This window comes from Acomys russatus, chromosome 19 (assembly GCF_903995435.1).
Source record: "Acomys russatus chromosome 19, mAcoRus1.1, whole genome shotgun sequence".
Lineage (NCBI taxonomy): Eukaryota > Metazoa > Chordata > Mammalia > Rodentia > Muridae > Acomys > Acomys russatus.
The window spans coordinates 17,291,098-17,309,330 of NC_067155.1; the positions used below are offsets into that span (position 1 = coordinate 17,291,098).

Consider the following 18,233-nt stretch of genomic DNA (forward strand, 5'->3'; position numbering starts at 1 on the left):
AGAGTTTTCGTTTTGAGTCCGGATCTCACTAAGTTCAAGACAGGCCTTGAGCTCTCTAGCACGGGAGGGCCCTGAGCTTGTGATCCACTGGCGACGGCCTTAGCGATCTGGCATTATGGCTTTGACACAGTATTTCTGGTGTGTGTGCACGTGTGCATGTTTACGCCTGCACACACATATGTGTGCTGTGCTATGCACATGGGGTTCAGCAGGCAGCTGGAGGGAGTTGGCTTCCTCTGCCGTGTGGGTCCTGGGAGTGGGATGCAGGTTATCTAGCTTGGCGGCCAGTCCTTCGTCTACTAAACCATCTTTTTAAAAAAATATATATATTTTAATAATTTATTCAGATTACATCTCAATTGTTATCCCCTCCCTTGTATCCTCCCATTCCTCCCTCCCTCCCATTCTCCCCTTACTCCCCTCCCCTATGTCTGTGACTGAGGGGGACCTCCTCCCCCTGTGTATGCTCATAGGGTATCAAGTCTCTTCTTGGTTACTAAACCTTCCTAACTGAGAAACGAGTACCTTTCTGGCCCTGCCCACAAGAGGATGGATAAACAAACTAGTGAAAATGTCCAAATACCGTGGTGCTAAAACAGAGGAGACAAAGGACAGGAGACCCAGAAAAAGAAACCAAACAAGAAGTAACTGTGGGGGCAGGCCGCCGCTTCGTGCTGTTTAGGGCTGCCCCTGTGCGGCTGCAGTGAGATCAAGGGAGGACTGTGAAGGCAGGAGCGGCTGCCCTGGGGAAGACAGTAGGAGACGCATGCGAGCTGGCGGTGCTGCCTTGTGTCCACGCGGCTCTGCTTTACCTTGGTGCTTTTGCTGCATTTGAGAATGTGTCTTTCTCTGCACTCCATCACAGAAAATCGCCGTACAGAATAATTCTGGGTGGGGAGTTGAGGTGGCATGGAGGAGCCCAACTTGGGTCTCTGATCTGCCGAAGCGGGAGTCGCCTACATCTCCAGCAAGGTGCTCCCTTCAGCTTCCCCTTAGGACGGCCTGACCTCCAAAGCCCCGAGGGCCTAGGCTTCAGTTCCAGCTCCGCTGTACCCTGGCCATAGGAGTGAAAGGACATGTGTGGTCAGCTCTGGGCACAGAGGAGAGGTGATTAGAGATGGTCCCCAAGGGGCTCTGACCACAGTTGGTGAGACTGATTCTGTTCAAGCAGTGGCTGAGAGGCAAGCATGGGTGCACACAGCTGGAACCCCAGCATCTGGAAGGCTAAGGCAGGCGAACTGCCTGGGGTTTGGGCCAGGCTGGACTACATAGTAAGTTAGAGCCCAGCCTGGGCTCTACATAGTGTAAGGCCCTGTTTTTACACACACACACACACACACACACACACACACACACACACACACACACACACACATGCTGCTGAGTGGACAGGGATCATAGACTGATCTTAAATATCCAATACTCAGTGACATTGTTTGAACTGTCTTTAGGGCTAGGCATGTGGTTCAGTTAGTAAAATACAGGACCCAGAGTCCAATCCCCAGACCTGTGGAAAAGCTGGGCTTGGGGCCTAGAGACGGGCAGATCCTTGCGGCTCACTGTTCTCCGTGAACTCCAGTCCAGGGAGAAAGGTAGACAGTGCCTGAAGACTGTACCCAAGGGTGTCCGCTGGCCCCTACACACAGTGTGCACGTGCACCTGCACAGAACCACACACACGAAGATGCACACACATACACAAAATTGTCTTTAAGACATCGTGTTTCCGTCTGTCTAGCTCAGGCACTGTCCTTAGCAGTATTCAGAGGTCTCCTTAGAAGCCACATATCACGACTCTGGGTTCAGATAGATGACCCTGAGGACCTGAGCTGGCATAGTTCATGGGCTGAGGAGCAGAAAACCGCCCCCCTTGTCCTAGCTGGGCAGCCTGGACAGCAAGCTAAGCTTGCCAAAACAAGGCTCCCCAGCTCAGGATGCCAGGCGCACATAGATCCCAGCACCCCGCCAGGCGCACATAGATCCCAGCACCCCGCCAGGCGCACATAGATCCCAGCACCCTGCCAGGCGCACATAGATCCCAGCACCCTGCCAGGCGCACATAGATCCCAGCACCCCGCCAGGCGCACATAGATCCTAGCACCCCGTCCACACCCTCCCCCCACTTTGCGATGTGTGACTACTGAAGCCAGAGCCCTTCCATCCTCAGCCCAGACCCTCATGTGAGGCCTGTACCAGCCCCTTCGTTTCCCCAGAGGCTCTCCATTCCAGTGACACACCAGAGCACCTCAGTGGCCCCAAACCCCTGCTCCTTAAGGGAAGTGAGCCACAGGGCACAGTGAGGCTCTGCTCAAAGCAGGGCCTCTTGCCTGTCCCAGTTATTCCCAGATCCCTACGACTTTGCTGGGTTGGGCACATGGTGGGCACTTGGTAAAAGTGTGGAATGCTGTAATTCCAGAGAACTGTAACCCCAGCCAAGGCGGAGGCAAGCCAAGTGCAAACGCAAACCCTCTTTAGGTATAGAGTGAGTTCTAAGCCGGCGCAGGTAACGCGGGCCCAGCCTTTGAAAGTTAACAATAGGGTTTGGTGTATAACCCATTGGTAGAGGGCTTGCTTAGTATGCACGAGACCCTAGCTTGAATTCCCATTTCTGGAAGGAAAAAAAAAAAAAACCCATGAAATGGGCATATAGAGAGTAAAGCCTGGGCTGGGCGTGGTGGCGCACGCCTTTAATCCCAGCACTTGGGAGGCAGAGGCAGGCGGATCACTGTAAGTTCGAGGCCAGCCTGGTCTACAAAGTGAGTCCAGGACGGCCAAGGCTACACAGAGAAACCCTGTCTCGAAAAACCAGAAAAAAAAAAAAAAAAAAAAAAAAAGAGAGTAAAGCCTGGCACCAGAAACAGCTCAAAACAGGCTCAGTTGCCCTCTGCAGCTGGCTGTGGCCTCTCACCCCCTCAGTGGCCTGCTTTTCCTGCCAGACTCACAGATGGGCCCTGAGAGGCAAGAGGGCGGCAGGGAGCTGCACTTCCCAATGGCTGCATTGGCCGGGAGTTCCTTCTGACACTTCAGATTCACGGTGAAAGCCCCCAGCCCGTTTTGTTCCAAAGCCTGTCACCTACTGCAGCTCCAGCCTTACCTCTCTTTTAGAGGCGGAACTGCTCAGAAGGAGAATTTAGAGGCAGTAGCCTGCTGTTGACAGGCAGTATCTGCTTGTGAGATTCAGGAACGCGGGGACCTATTTCTCAATAGCTGCTGTTGCTGTCAGCCGATCCACCGATTACAAGAGCATTTTGATAAAAGTCGATGCTATAGAAAATGTCCACGTGAGCCACACGTGGTGGTGCACATCTGTGATCCCAGCACTCGGGAGGCAGAGGCAGGAGGATCTCTGTGAATCCAAAGCCAGCCTGGTCTACACAGTGAGTCCAGGACAGCCAAGGCTACAAAAAGAAACCCTATCTCAAAAAACCAAAAAGAAAAAATGTCCATGTTCAAAGGAACATGTGCCAGAGAAGTCCTGCAGAAGGCTGGTTACTGCGAAAGTCCTGGGTTTGGATAGCCACATATTGAGTGTTTATGATAATTTTCATGAAGGCCTCACCATTTTGCGTTCCTGAGTAGGCCAAACTTAGCACTGCGAGTTTTTGAGGCTTCGTCTCCCAGGCAGGTGGTATTAATTAGTCTCTATCTCCTCATCACCACTGAGCTCTGTGTGTTTCTTGTTGAGGCATCCTTTCCTGTGAGGGCTGTGTTCTGTTCACCTGGCCTCCTTGCTGGCTCGTGTTTTGTCACAGCTGCAGGCCCAGCCCTGGCCCTCAGCACCTCAGCTGTGGACAGTGTGGGAGGCAGCAGCTAGTGTGTGACAGAGACACACGGGCTCCCGCTGGTGTGCACTGCAGAAAAGCAATCAGGATGGGTCTCCACAGGCAGATCTCTGTCCCGCTTCCGAGTGTCCTCAGTGAGCAGGCCATGCGCTTGGCTGTGCTGCCTGGAATTTCATCACCACAGGCCTGCGTCACAGACACCTCGGCTGAGGCGCCACCCTTAGTGGGAGGACGCAGGGGATCTTCCAATTCCTCCCCCTGCCCTTGCCTGCCTGAGCTGCTGCTGACTCCTTAGTTGCTGAAACGAGGCAGTAAAAAGTGGCTCTGGCGTGTGGAGCTGAGGCCAGGGCCCCTTCCACTCAGCAGGGAGACCCAAGGTAAACAGCTTCCCTTCGCTGAGCCTCTGTCCTCACTTGGGCATGTTAAAGCCCCTCTGGTAGGGTATGGGGAGTCCCAGGGCCCTGCCTAAGGCCACTGGGTTGGCAGTGGCCCTCAGACTCCGAAACCCTGAGCATTCCTGGCCATACCTGGCTGCCTTCTTGTAGCTTTGAAGAGCAGCAGCTGTGGGAGGGCTGTGCGTCAGGCACCAGCAGAGGCTCGCGCTAGGCGCTTTAGCACTGTCGCTGCTGGGTCTTGGGCTTCCAGAGGCGACACTGCTTTGGGCTCTTAGGTCTCTACCCCAGCTCACTAGGAAGTATTCATGACTGACCCACAGCCAGGGACACGTTAGGTTTTGGGTGTAGGGGCCCCGATCTCGGCCTGAGCAGTGTCTCTGGCTTCCTCTGCGCTCTACTCCTGCCGGACATTCTTTCCATGCGCTGCGCTGCTCACTCCCTTGGTTACGGAGGCTTTGTTCACATGCAGCCTTCACTGTGCAGCTACACAGCCCCAGTCCTGCTCTTCTCTCAGCACCTCTCCACCCCGTAGCATCGGGGTGTGTGTGTGTGTGTGTATGTGTGTGTGTGCGCGCGTGCTTCTTCCCTCTTCAGATTGTGAATTTTGTGAGTCCCATCACTGTGTCTCTGTGATGTTCTCTAGTGTCTGTACCTGGGACACACTTGGAAGATGGTAACATGGCAGAGCTCAGGTGTTTGTACTGCTCGGCCTGTTGGGGAGACCCAGCCCATTGGTTGCTTGGCAATGTCAGTGCGACACCCACTTTAGTAGTATTGGTGGTTGTGCGGGGGTTGGCTAAAAGGCCCCTAGCTGTACCCAGTGCAGCTTTAAGGTTGAGACCTGAGAGTGTACTGCTCCACGGAGGCCCCAGGAGAGGACCCAGCAGGTGTGAGCAGGAGGGTGGAAGGGCTGAGCAGCCACTGTCACGATGCTGTGCCCTTGCTTTCTTGGTTCAGGAAGCACTCACGTGGTCCCACTGGTATAGGAACGACTCTGTTGTGTTTCTAAGCACACTGGGGGAGCTGTCAAGGGTTTGGACGTGCAAGGACAAGGTCAGATGCAGATGGGGCATGAAGGGGGCTTGATGGATGGAGAGGAGTCAGGGTGCAGGACTCCAGGCTGAGCAGGGCGGGGGAGCAGCTCTGCACGGCCTTGCATGCCAGTCTGAGGACTCAGCCATTTTTGCCAGCGACATGGGGTCCATGGAGGATTTTGAGCAGAGGAAGGACAGAATGTTTGTTTGTTTGGGTGTCCTGGCACCCACTCTGTATCCCAGGCTGGCCTCCAACTCAGAGACATCTGTCTGCCTCTGCCTCCTGAGTACTGGGATTAAAGGGGTGTGTCGCCACCATACTTGGCTTAAGACTAAGTCATTTTTAAGGGTGTCTTTGGCCACTGAGTTGGGGCACAGAGGTAAGACCCCAGGAGGATGTGGAATCCCGTCATGCAGAATTAGAGGAGAGGGGAGCTGGACATTGATGCCATGTTCGGAGCTGAGGGCCCCTGAGCTCCTCTGTGTTGGGGGCTGCAAGTGGGGGGCAGCTAGTTGCTGTTTTGGCCCCACACTCTGTCATTGCCTTTGCAGCTTGGAGTCCAGTTTGTGACTTCACACCGCCTTGTCCTCCCTGTCGGTGGCCTGCTTCTTTTTCCTTTGCTTCCTCCCACTTACCTCCCTTCCTTTTGACCAGGGTCTGGGCAGCCTGCCACTGTCACATGCCAGGCAGGACTGTGTCCAGCCCACCAGCTCCCCTGGGGCACGAGAGAAAGCTGATGCCCATGCTGTCCCTAGAGCCAGCTGCCACTTCTCCAGGGGCCTCTGTAGCTCCTGACCTGCTGTCCGCAAATAACCCTGGGCTGGGAGAGGCAGGCACATGGCCCCTGGCCAGGCCCCCGGCTTCCAGGTAAGGGCCCAGCTGGTGGCTGCCCACAGGCGTCCTCCTCCCCTCTGCTCCGGGAACTTGAAACTCAGCAGCAGCGTCGGCGTCCGTCAGTCTGTTGGCTGTTAGTCCCTGAGGGCAGATGCAGAGGTCTTGGAGAAGGGACCAGGACCTTGGTCAAACCCCAGAGCTGGCCTCTCGGCCCCAGACAAGGGTGTGTGCAGTCGGTCCCCTCAGATGCCGGGCCTTTGAGACGTGTATTTCCCTCATTCTGCTGTAGGGACAAAGAGGAAACTGAAGTTGGGGTGATGACAGGAATCGCCCTGTACTGGGGGAGCAGTACTTAGTTTAAGGGGGCAGGTTGAGTTGAAAAGAAATGAGTGTGTGCGTGAGTCTGTCTGTCTTGGGGGCAGGCGGAGGCTGGTGGGTCTGAGCACACCCTAGGTGCCCAGGGCTGTCTGATTCATTCAGGGTTACCTCAGTGCTGGGGCGTTGGGGTAAGCCAGGGGTGGGGCTGTGGCTACTTTGCTTTTCTTCCTGTCCAGCCATAGGCGAGAGGGAAGAAGAGCTTTGGAGCAGAGCCTGTGCACATGTGGCTCTTTTGGGACCCCATGCTTCTCCCTCAGTACTGGGCCCCAAGGGAAGAGCTCTCCCCAGCTCCCTGCCTACACCCATTGTCTGCCGGCTACAGAGCCAAAGGGCCTCAGAGCCAGGATGGGGCTGGGTGCATCCCTCCCACCCTCACAGCCTCTCTCTTGTTTCTTGTAGACTGTACTGTGTCCGAGGCACCTCCTGCATGTCCTGCTGCCCTGAGCTGTCCCAAGCTAGGTGACAGCGTGTTAGCGCTGCCACCATGAATGAGGTATCTGTCATCAAAGAAGGCTGGCTCCACAAACGTGGTAAGGGTTTACTTTTGCTCAGCAGATGTGTGTCTCCCTCTTACATCCTGCTCTCCTCAGGCGCCTGGAGCCCCAACTCAAGCAACCATTGCCCTGTCCGCTAGCTGGACACCCTACATGTGCCCAGATCAAGCTCTGCCTCTTTGTGGGTGCTCTCAGTCATGCCCCCATTTTATAGGTCAAGACACTGAGACCTGGAGAGGGTATTCACATAAAACTCAAGTAACACAGCCAAGTGTAGTCAGCGTTTATCAGCTGGTCATTGACTGCAAGATTCTGGGACTTGTGGGGGCTGTGACCCATCGGGAGTGGTAATAAACACACACAGTGTTGGGGGGTAAGAAGTGCCCTGGGAATCAGGGGTCAAGGAGTTAGGCAGAGTCAGGCTCATGGGGACGCACTCTGAGGAGGTGACAGTGAGCAGAGCCTGGAGAAAGGGGTGCCAGGTACCAGAGCTACAAAACTGCTTGGAAAAGGTGTCCCACGGGAGGGCAGAGAGGACCAAAGCTCTGAGACTTGTCTGTGTGAGGTGGAGGCTGGCCCGAGCAGACTCAGCACGCCTCACCAGCAACTGTCCTTTACAGGTGGCTGGAAGCCTGGGATGCGGAGACCAGGCGGGACTCGGTGGGGTGAAAGGAAGCTGAGACCCTGCTGAGGGCATAGATAAAGAGGAGACTAGACCCTGAGAGCATAGGTCCTCTGTGCCTTGCACCAGATGCCATGTGACACTGGGAGGTAGATAAGGAAGCAGCGTGTGCAGAGAGCTGGCCTGGCCACTGCTGGCCTTCAGGGACCGTTTCCTGGGGAGGAAGGGCGCCAGGCCTGAGGAGGCTGGGCCAGACACTTCCATTCACTTTCTGCTTAATTCATGGAGCAGCTCCCGTGTGCCGAGAGCTGTTCTAGATCCTGGAGACACCGTGGTGAGCTGGCCAGGCAGGAACCCCCTCTCTGTGGTGACATGTGACATCTCGGAGATGAGGTGTCCAGCGGTGGCCTTTGCTGTGGTGTCAGATCACACAACGTGAGGAAGGTGGATGTGAGGCGTAGGGCAGAGAGCCATGCTGCGTTGGTGCTTGGGTGACTTCCTAGCAGAGCAGGAGAGCCCCATGGCTCACAGGAAACAGCATGTTGGTTAGACGGGACAGCCCGGGGCAGCCTGAGGGGCTAGAGAGGGGCACCTTTGAACAACAGATTGCTCGTGAGAGACTCTCCTGCCATCCCTGGCCACAGACACCAGCAGTCACAAGAACAGAATGTTTCTTTCTTTCTTTTTTTTTTTTTTTTTTTTTTGAGACAGGGTTTCTCTGTGTAGCCTTGGTCATCCTGGACTCACTTTGTAGACCAGGCTGGCCTCGAACTCAGAGCGATCCGCCTGCCTCTGCCTCCCGAGTGCTGGGATTAAAGGTGTGGAACAGAATGTTTCTTAGGGCCAGCAGAGCAGTAGAGGGAACCCCATTTCCTGCTGCCTTCACAGCAGGGTGGCATTCAGGGCACCCCAGCCCTCAGACCGAGGAGCCAGCCAAACATTGACCCCCTGACAGGTTCTGACCTTGGCTCTGCCACTTCCTCTTGATGTGACAGTGGGTAAGCTGTGTAACCTCTTTGGTCTGTTTTGATTTGTTTTGTTTTGTTTTGAAACAGGATCTTTTGGTACCTCAGGCTGATGTCAGGACTGTAGTAATCCTCCTGCCTCAGCCTCCCTAGTGCTAGGATTATAGGTATGTGCTACCTCCTACCATGCTTGGTTCTGAGGCTGTAAGACGAATTAGCAGTCCAGGTGTGTGATGTCAGCCCCGTTAGGTAGGGTTTTCATGTGGTCTCTCGATTGCCTCTAGAAAGGATTGACATGTACTAGGTGCTCAGCAAACAGCTGCAGAATGGCTGGCTGGGACTGTGGGTAGCAGCGACCGTGCCAGGCTGTTGGACTCTTGTCCTTAAGCGGGACTGTCCCTAGGCTCGCTGGGTTAAGGTGTTAGGAGGTGGGGAAGTGCCCAGACTTGGCTGGCCAAGTGACTCTTGGCTCTGGCTCCTTTTAGGGCTTCGTGTCTGTGTGTTTGTAAGGGCGCAGGTGAACTGGCAGCTCACCTGCCCCAAGTATACAATTCCTGTGTCCAGCACCTGTGGCTGGTAGAAGCCGGGCTGCTGCCTCCTGACAGCGGGGCGTCTGTGCTCATGCGTCCCCACTCCTGGTGCTTAAAGTGATCATTGTGCTGGTTCACGCGCAGTCTGTCAGGTCCCAGGCGCTGCCTCCGGGCAAGCCTGTGCTGCCGAGTTTTCACGGATGCCCTTTCAGGGGAGACTAGCAGCAAAAGTGATTGCCCAAGGCCTTGGCACAGGCTGCAGAGCTAAAGTGGGACGTTGGCCCTCCGATGCTAACCCTGACTGTGCTCACGGCCTGCGTGCACACTGCTTCATCCTCAGCAGCGCTTGAGGGCATGCACCCACCACTCTGTCTCCCTGCTGGCATGGAGGCGGGCAGTGTAGTGGTCGGGATGAGCTCGCTTGCCACGGAAGGGAGCCTCCCGGACTCAGTTCTCCACTTGACTGTGAGAGTTAGATCGTGAGACTGGTTTTTTTTCCTTTCCCTGTTGTTAAAGTATAAAACACCACAGGTAAGTACCTGAGTCACTAGCTCACCTATGCCAGTGTCAGATAAAGGAACATCAAGACAGCCGGGCGGTGGTGGCGCACGCCTTTAGCCCCGGCACTCTGGAGGCAGTGCAGGAGGATCTCTGAACGTCTGAGGCTAGCCTGGTCTATGGAGCGAGTTCCAGGACGGCCAGCTCTACAAGGAGAAACTCTGGGAAAAAAAATAAACATAAAAAAGAAACAGCAAGACAGCCTTGAGCACCACATGCGCACCCAAGCTGTAGCTGCTGCTTTTTAGGGTATTTCGTTGTTGCTGTTTGTTTTTAAATAATGCATGTTGCAGATCCCATTCCCAGCAAGTGCTCTGAGCTGCAGCCCCAGCTTGAGGTTTTCTAACGCGCTTTATTTTTTTCAATACAGGTGAAATTCCCATAATGTGAAATCAGCCTTTTTAACTTGTTTGATTGAGTGACCTTTAGTGCGACCTTTATTACTTCTTTAAAGTTCCCAAGCACTCATCACCCACAAGAAAACCCCGAACCCGCTAAGTAGACCCTGAGTTCCCCTCTCCCTCCCACACCTGGCAGCCACTGTGCTTCCACCTTCACGGGCTCCCCTGCTCCAGACACTGCCCAGCCCCGACTCGGCCCCGTGTGGCTTTTATGATGGGCCTGCCACTCAGCACAGTGACGCTGTGGTGGTTCTGTGGCACCTGGTCAATGCTGCTTTCTTTCTTTCTTTTTTTTTAAGATGTATTTTTCATTTATGTGTATTTGTCTGTCTGCATGCGTGCGTGTATATGTGGGTACCCGTGGAGGCCAGGGGAGGGTGTCAGATCTTGAGAGCTGCAGTTATCGGAGGTTGTGAGCTGCCCAGTGTGGGTGCTAGGAGCCCTGCCTGCGTCCTCTGCAGGAATGGGAAGCCATCTCTCCAGCCCTGCAGTCCTTTTTATAGCCAAAGAAGTGTATGAGTGTCTGTCTGAGGGTTTTATTGCTCTGAGGAGACATCACGGCCATGAAGCTATCAAGAAGGAAAACGTTTAGTTGGGGCCGGCAGACAGGTTCAGAGGGTTAGTCCGTCATCGCGGCAGGGGACATGGCAGTGTGCAGGCAGGCATGGTGGCGGAGGAGCTGAGAGGTCTGTATCTTGAGCCACAGGCAGCAGAAGGGGACTGTCTCACTGTGTACCTTGAACGTATGTGAAACCTCAAAGCCCGCCCCACAGTGACACACTTCCTCCAACAAGGTCACACCTTCTCATAGTGACACTCCTTACGGCCAAGAATTCAAACATGTGAATCCGTGGGGGCCACTCCTGTTCAAACCAGCACAGTGTAGGGCATTTTAAAAAATCCATCCTTTGAATATGCATTGGGCTATTTATTTATTTATTTTTTTCTTCTTTTTTTGGTCAGTTGTGAGTTGGTGTCACTCTGAACAAAGTGTATACTATTTTAATACCTGCTTTCCAATCCTTTGTTTTTGAGACAGTCGCATTTAGCCCAGGATGACCTTGGACTCCTGATTCTCCTGCCTTTTCCTAACTGCTGGGATCCTTGCCTCCCACACCTTATTTTTTGTTGGTTTGCTTGTTTGGTTTGTTTTTTTGAGACAGGATTTCTCTGTGGCACAAGAGCCCTGTCTGTTCTGGACTCACTTTGTAGACCAAGCTGGCCTTGAACTTACAGAGATCCTCGGCCTCTGCCTCTGCCTCCCGAGTGCTGGCTTGTTTGTGTGTTTTATCATAGTTTCGGTTGCATTTTCTCAGTGCCTGAGTGTGGAGATTCTTGCTGGGCTTGGCCTGTCTGGCTGTGGCACGAAGCCGTCCTTGACCTCTTTACAGCGCGGCTCATTGCTCTTGTTGAATTATAAGAGTTGTTTTATATGTTTTGGTTACTAAATTCATACATGAAATAATAAACATAAATAAAAATTAAAAACCCACACACAAAAATAACTGGTAAATAATTTTTGCCTATTTTTGGGCTGTCTTTTCACCCTCTTGTTAATAGCCTTTCATGCAGAAAATTTGGTGCTTCGATGGCTGTGCTTTATTCTTAGCTTTTGGTGCCACGACTAAATCCGAGGTGGTGAAGATTGAATCCTATGTATTCTACCAAGTATTGATTTAAAATAGAATTTTGTAGCGAGGCATGGTAGTGCACGCCTTTAATCCCAGCACTCGGGAGGCAGAGGCAGGTGAGGCCAGCCTGATTTACAGAGCGAGTCCTGGACAGCCAAGGGTACACAGAGAAACTGTGTCTCAAAAAAAAAAAAAAAAAAAATCTCGTGTGTGTGTGTGTGTGTGTGTGTGTGTGTGTGTGTGTGTGTGTGTTGCGTAGTGTGAGGTGCAGTCCGGCTGTCTTAGCGTCCTCCTCACTGGCTCTGCTCTGGCCCTCCTGTGAGTCCGTTGGGCAGAACTATCAGAACCAGGAGCTTCTGGCTCGGTTCTTGTCTGCTGTGTTGCAGTGCATGTCTGGTTATGCCATGATGTGTCAGGCACTGCAGCGCTGTGAGTCGTTCTAAAATTGAGAAATGTGGCCTTTCAAAAAATGACCTCAGTTGGGTTCTGGGCTCTGGGGTCCCTTGCCATTCCTTACTTACTGGCTTTTCACTGGGTGTGGTAGTACACACAAATAAAATACATAGGAATAATACATATTTACTTCAGCCAAGGAAGTAAAACATTGTCCAAAGAAGGCCAAGACAGGGCTCACTGGGTAAACGACGTGCCATACAGACATGAGGACCCTCAGAAGCCACATAAAGGTGGAAGAGGGCAACCACCTTCCAAACAGTTGTTCTCTGGCCTCTCCATGTGTGCCTCAGCATATGCACCCAAACACACACACACACACACAAATACACATACACACCTCCCACACCACTCCCACACTAAACCCCCAACACACACATACCCCCCACACCACCACCACCACCACACACACACACACACACACAAATGATTTTTAAATTGACAGAAGAAATTAAACACTTAAATGCAATGGCACCCTATATTCTCAGATTGGAAGACTTTACCCTATCACATACTAGGTGCAGGTGCTAGGAAGTCTCTACAGGGTTTCTCTGTGTAGCCTTGGCTGTCCTGGAACTCACTCTGTAGACCAGGCTGACCTCGAACTCAGAGGTCTGCCTGCTTCTGCCTCCTGAGCCCTGGGATTAAAGGTGTGCGCCACCACTGTCTGGCCATTCAACCTACATCTTCTTTTTTTATGCAGCCCAGGGCTGCACACCCCGTGGTGTGGCCTCCCACATCAGTCATTAGCTAACAATATGACCCATAGACTTGATGGGGCATTTTCTCAGTTGCGGTTCGGTCTTCCCAGATGACTCTAACTTGTGTCAGACTTACAGGAAACTAACCAGTGCAGAGGTTTCCGTTATTCTTTTATTTTTTAAAAATATTTTTATTCAGCCAGGTGTGGTGGCACACACCTTTAATCTCAGCAGTTAGAAGGCAGAGGCTGGCACATTTCTGAGTTTGAGTCCAGCCTGGTTTATAAATTAACTTTCAGGATAGGCAGGGCTACACAGAGAAACCTCGTCTCAGAAAGAAAAAAACGATCTTATTCATATTTTGTGTGTGCTTTGGCTACATGCATATCTGTACACCATGTACATGCAGCGCCCACAGACCCCGGAACTGGAATTTCCCACCATTGTAACATGCCATTTGGTTGTTGGGAATCCAGCCTGGGGTCTCTGGAAGAACAGCCAGTGACCCTAATTGCAGAGCCATCTCTCCAGCCCTCTAAATTTTTATATCTATGTCTATAGCTATATACAGTTTTATTTTCTCTGAGTGTTTGGAAGTGTACCGTGTGTGCCTAGTGGCCACAGAAGCCAATCGAGTGTCCTTTGTCTCAAGGCCTGGAGTGACAGCCAGTTGTGTTTCTCCATTTGGACACTGGGACGGAACCCAAGTCCTGCAAGAGCAGTTCGTGCTGTTAACCACCGAGCCATCTCTCTAGCCCCAGAACTGTTTCCTTAATTTCCTTTTTGCTTGGTTTGTTGTATGGAAATATAACTGACCTGTATGGTCTTAACAGAATCTATTAGTTCTGGCAATTAATTTGGGGATTTTTTTTTAAAAAGACAAGATCCCTCAAAGTGCAGTCCGGGATGGCCTTGAACTCCAGCTTTGTTTGCTTTTGAAATAAGCCCTAGTTATATAGCCCTAGTTATATAGCCCTAGCTATATAGCCCTAGTTATATAGCCCTAGTTATATAGCCCTAGTCATATAGCCCTAGTTATATAGCCCTAGTTATATAGCCCTAGTTATATAGCCCTAGTTATATAGCCCTAGTTATATAGCCCTAGTTATATAGCCCTAGTCATATAGCCCTAGTTATATAGCCCTAGTTATATAGCCCTAGTCATATAGCCCTAGTCATATAGCCCTAGTTATATAGCCCTAGTTATATAGCCCTAGTCATATAGCCCTAGTCATATAGCCCTAGTTATATAGCCCTAGTCATATAGCCCTAGTTATATAGCCCTAGTCATATAGCCCTAGTTATATAGCCCTAGTTATATAGCCCTAGTTCTATAGCCCTAGTCATATGCCTAGTTATATAGCCCTAGTTATATAGCCCTAGTCATATAGCCCTAGTCATATAGCCCTAGTTATATAGCCCTAGTTATATAGCCCTAGTCATATAGCCCTAGTCATAGCCCTAGTTATATAGCCCTAGTCATATAGCCCTAGTTATATAGCCCTAGTCATATAGCCCTAGTTATATAGCCCTAGTTATATAGCCCTAGTTATATAGCCCTAGTTATATAGCCCTAGTCATATAGCCCTAGTTATATAGCCCTAGTCATATAGCCCTAGTCATATAGCCCTAGTTATATAGCCCTAGTTATATAGCCCTAGTTATATAGCCCTAGCTATATAGCCCTAGTTATATAGCCCTAGTTATATAGCCCTAGTCATATAGCCTAGTTATATAGCCCTAGTTAATATAGCCCTAGTTATATAGCCCTAGTTATATAGCCCTAGTTATATAGCCCTAGTTATATAGCCCTAGTTATATAGCCCTAGTTATATAGCCCTAGTTATATAGCCCTAGTTATATAGCCCTAGTTATATAGCCCTAGTTATATAGCCCTAGCTATATAGCCCTAGTCTATATAGCCCTAGTTATATAGCCCTAGCTATATAGCCCTAGTTTATATAGCCCTAGTTATATAGCCCTAGTCCCTATATAGCCCTAGTTTATAGCCCTAGTTATATAGCCCTAGTTATATAGCCCTAGCTATATAGCCCTAGTTATATAGCCCTAGTATATAGCCCTAGTCATATAGCCCTAGTTATATAGCCCTAGTTATATAGCCCTAGTTATATAGCCCTAGTTATATAGCCCTAGTTATATAGCCCTAGTTATAGCCCTAGTATATAGTTATATAGCCCTAGCTATATAGCCCTAGTTATATAGCCCTAGTTATATAGCCCTAGTCATATAGCCCTAGTTATATAGCCCTAGTTATATAGCCCTAGTTATATAGCCCTAGCTATATAGCCCTAGTCATATAGCCCTAGTCATATAGCCCTAGTTATATAGCCCTAGTTATATAGCCTAGCTATATAGCCCTAGTCATATAGCCCTAGTCATATAGCCCTAGTTATATAGCCCTAGTTATATAGCCCTAGTTATATAGCCCCTAGTTATATAGCCCTAGCATATAGCCTAGTTATATAGCCCTAGTTATATAGCCCTAGTCATATAGCCCTAGTTATATAGCCCTAGTCTATATAGCCCTAGTCATATAGCCCTAGTCATATAGCCCTAGTCATATAGCCCTAGTTATATAGCCCTAGTTATATAGCCCTAGTTATATAGCCCTAGCTATATAGCCCTAGTTATATAGCCCTAGTTATATAGCCCTAGTTATATAGCCCTAGTTATATAGCCCTAGCTATAGCCCTAGTCATATAGCCCTAGTCATATAGCCCTAGTATATAGCCCTAGTCATATAGCCCTAGTCATATAGCCCTAGTCATATAGCCCTAGTCATATAGCCCTAGTTAATAGCCCTAGTTATAGCCCTAGTCATATAGCCCTAGTCATATAGCCCTAGTCATATAGCCCTAGTCATATAGCCCTAGTCATATAGCCCTAGTCATATAGCCCTAGTCATATAGCCCTAGTTATATAGCCCTAGTCATATAGCCCTAGTCATATAGCCCTAGTTATATAGCCCTAGTTATATAGCCCTAGTTATATAGCCCTAGTTATATAGCCCTAGCTATATAGCCCTAGTCATATAGCCCTAGTCATATAGCCCTAGTTATATAGCCCTAGTCATATAGCCCTAGTCATATAGCCCTAGTCATATAGCCCTAGTCATATAGCCCTAGTTATATAGCCCTAGTTATATAGCCCTAGCTATATAGCCCTAGTTATAGCCCTAGTTATATAGCCCTAGTCATATAGCCCTAGTCATATAGCCCTAGTTATATAGCCCTAGTTATATAGCCCTAGTTATATAGCCCTAGCTATATAGCCCTAGTTATATAGCCCTAGTTATATAGCCCTAGTCATATAGCCCTAGTCATATAGCCCTAGTTATATAGCCCTAGCTATATAGCCCTAGTTATATAGCCCTAGTTATATAGCCCTAGTCATATAGCCCTAGTTATATAGCCCTAGTTATATAGCCCTAGTTATATAGCCCTAGTTATATAGCCCTAGTTATATAGCCCTAGTTATATAGCCCTAGTCATATAGCCCTAGTTATATAGCCCTAGTTATATAGCCCTAGTTATATAGCCCTAGTTATATAGCCCTAGTTATATAGCCCTAGTCATATAGCCCTAGTTATATAGCCCTAGTCATATAGCCCTAGTCATATAGCCCTAGTTATATAGCCCTAGCTATATAGCCCTAGTCATATAGCCCTAGTCATATAGCCCTAGTTATATAGCCCTAGTTATATAGCCCTAGCTATATAGCCCTAGTCATATAGCCCTAGTCATATAGCCCTAGTTATATAGCCCTAGTCATATAGCCCTAGTCATATAGCCCTAGTTATATAGCCCTAGTTATATAGCCCTAGTCATATAGCCCTAGTCATATAGCCCTAGTTATATAGCCCTAGTTATATAGCCCTAGTTATATAGCCCTAGCTATATAGCCCTAGTTATATAGCCCTAGTTATATAGCCCTAGTCATATAGCCCTAGTCATATAGCCCTAGTTATATAGCCCTAGCTATATAGCCCTAGTTATATAGCCCTAGTCATATAGCCCTAGTCATATAGCCCTAGTCATATAGCCCTAGTTATATAGCCCTAGCTATATAGCCCTAGTATATAGCCCTAGTTATATAGCCCTAGTCATATAGCCCTAGTTATATAGCCCTAGTTATATAGCCCTAGTTATATAGCCCTAGCTATATAGCCCTAGTTATATAGCCCTAGTCATATAGCCCTAGCTATATAGCCCTAGTTATATAGCCCTAGCTATATAGCCCTAGTCATATAGCCCTAGTTATATAGCCCTAGCTATATAGCCCTAGTTATATAGCCCTAGCTATATAGCCCTAGTTATATAGCCCTAGTTATATAGCCCTAGTTATATAGCCCTAGTCATATAGCCCTAGTCATATAGCCCTAGTTATATAGCCCTAGCTATATAGCCCTAGTTATATAGCCCTAGTCATATAGCCCTAGTCATATAGCCCTAGTTATATAGCCCTAGCTATATAGCCCTAGTTATATAGCCCTAGTTATATAGCCCTAGTCATATAGCCCTAGTTATATAGCCCTAGCTATATAGCCCTAGTTATATAGCCCTAGTTATATAGCCCTAGTCATATAGCCCTAGTTATATAGCCCTAGTTATATAGCCCTAGTTAATAGCCCTAGTCATATAGCCCTAGTCATATAGCCCTAGTTATAGCCCTAGTTATATAGCCCTAGTTATATAGCCCTAGCTATATAGCCCTAGTTATATAGCCCTAGTTATATAGCCCTAGTCATATAGCCCTAGTCATATAGCCCTAGTTATATAGCCCTAGTTATATAGCCCTAGTTATATAGCCCTAGCTATATAGCCCTAGTTATATAGCCCTAGTTATATAGCCCTAGTCATATAGCCCTAGTTATATAGCCCTAGTTATATAGCCCTAGTTATATAGCCCTAGTTATATAGCCCTAGTTATAAGCCCTAGTCATATAGCCCTAGTTATATAGCCCTAGTTATATAGCCCTAGTCATATAGCCCGTTATATAGCCCTAGCTATATAGCCCTAGTCATAGGCCCTAGTCATATAGCCCTAGTTATATAGCCCTAGTTATATAGCCCTAGCTATATAGCCCTAGTCATATAGCCCTAGTCATATAGCCCTAGTTATAGCCCTAGTCATATAGCCCTAGTCATATAGCCCTAGTTATATAGCCCTAGTTATATAGCCCTAGTCATATAGCCCTAGTCATATAGCCCTAGTTATATAGCCCTAGTTATAGCCCTAGTTATATAGCCCTAGTTATAGCCCTAGTTATATAGCCCTAGTCATATAGCCCTAGTCATATAGCCCTAGTTATATAGCCCTAGTTATATAGCCCTAGTTATATAGCCCTAGTTATATAGCCCTAGTCATATAGCCCTAGTCATATAGCCCTAGTTATATAGCCCTAGTCATATAGCCCTAGTCATATAGCCCTAGT

At 49.3% G+C, this 18,233-nt stretch overlaps 1 long non-coding RNA gene across 1 annotated transcript in view; it reads left to right on the top strand.

Annotated features, from left to right (window-relative positions):
- Positions 1–18,233, top strand: part of LOC127203799 (uncharacterized) — a 42,175-nt gene that overhangs the window by 11,198 nt on the left and 12,744 nt on the right. Inside the window, exon 2 of the long non-coding RNA XR_007832384.1 lies at positions 6,823–6,953. This is a non-coding gene — a long non-coding RNA (uncharacterized LOC127203799). The remainder of the gene's footprint in view (positions 1–6,822; positions 6,954–18,233) is intronic.